The sequence below is a fragment of the Plecotus auritus genome (genome assembly GCF_963455305.1).
Source record: "Plecotus auritus genome assembly, chromosome: 3".
Taxonomy (NCBI): Eukaryota; Metazoa; Chordata; class Mammalia; order Chiroptera; family Vespertilionidae; genus Plecotus; species Plecotus auritus.
In genome coordinates this window covers 204,315,585-204,316,962 of record NC_137772.1, presented here as the reverse complement: position 1 = coordinate 204,316,962, position 1,378 = coordinate 204,315,585, and the positions used below count along the sequence as shown (strand labels likewise).

The 1,378-nt window shown below is 51.8% G+C and overlaps 1 pseudogene across 1 annotated transcript; it reads right to left on the bottom strand.

Moving 5' to 3' along the window:
- Positions 1-768: 768 nt before the first annotated feature.
- Positions 769-1,378, bottom strand: LOC308245611 (histone chaperone ASF1B-like; annotated as a pseudogene). Its single transcript has one exon. The product of its transcript is annotated as a histone chaperone ASF1B-like (transcript).

Here is a 1,378-nt window from a genome sequence, read left to right as displayed (position 1 = left end):
CATAAGGTCTTAGTAGAGGGCAAAGGCAACCAGAGGTCCTGATGCCAAAACAGACAGAGCCTGGTTGGCTGCTCCAACAGTGGCAGCCTCCAGGGAAATCCAGATCCAGTTAGGAAGTAACAAGAAGGTGGTTGTGACTGAGAGGAGAATCAACCATTATTCCTCAGCATCCAGCTGATCACACCTTTGCGAACAGAGTTTTCCAGGGGCTGCTGGATTGAAAAGACCTAAACATTGTTTTGGGAAAAGGACAGAAATTGTGACTGAGTCTACCTTCTAACTCAGATTCCTTGTGACTCCAGAAAGCTGGGTGGATCTACTCAAATGTTTGGGAAGGGAAATGACAGAGCCTTTAGCTCTACAGGGCTGGAACCATTGACCAAGAAAGCCTCACGGAAGGCCAGGGAGGTCTGTGGGAAGACCTCTGGCTCAATGTTACTTATATGGGAGCGTGGTGACATATTGGCTTATGTGTGGAATAGAAAGGACACAAGTTAGAGAATTAACTAAAGTACCTGCTTTTTATAGGCCTGGGCAGTAAAGGTGAGATAATCTTTCTGGGCTGAGGTTGGGAGAGACCCGAGGTCCATTCTTTCCTCAGGGATAAGTTTGATAGGCCTGAATATAGTTGATGGCCCCAAAGTCTTCCAGATGGCCCCCAGAGGACTCTCTGGGAGGCCTAACTGCCCCCTCCAGATGTGTTGGGAGAATGGCCATAATCCTAGCTGGGCCCAGGTAGGGCCTGGAGTCCCCCAGTTAAGACCTCAGTTAGATGCAGTCCATGGAGTTCTTAGGGAGGAGTCCAGGGATGCAGCCAGGGAGCCCCAAGCCCTTGACCGGGGTACAGTTGATGGGGAGGCTGCAGCTTAGGGCAGGGTCCTGGTTCTCTATGGCCTCCAGCTTGTCCGTGTTGTTGTCCCAGTTGATGTGGAAACGGGTCACTCGGGGATTCAAGGCCAAGAAATTCCGTTGGAGCTGAGAGAAGTCTGGCTTTGGGGGGTGGGTTCTCCCCCAACTCTGGGTCGGGGTACTCATTGTTGACGTAGTAGCCCACATGGATGAACTCCTACCCATGGTAGGTGCAAGTGATGAGGACCACGGTCACACCAATGGCGTCGCTCTCAGGGATGAGGGATGGGTTGGGAGCATCGGCCTGAAAGACGAACATGTGTCTCCCTGCTGGGATAGGGCCAACCAGCACTGAGTCTAGGATTGGATCAAACTCCTCACTCTCAGCTGAGTCAGCATAAATTATCTTCCTCTCTAAGTCGTCCGCCAGAGCCTCATTGCACTCGAAGCTGATCTCGAACCGGAAAGTACTGTGGAAAGGGCTCGGATTCTCCTGCACCAGCACGTTCAGCACCAATACCTTGGCCAT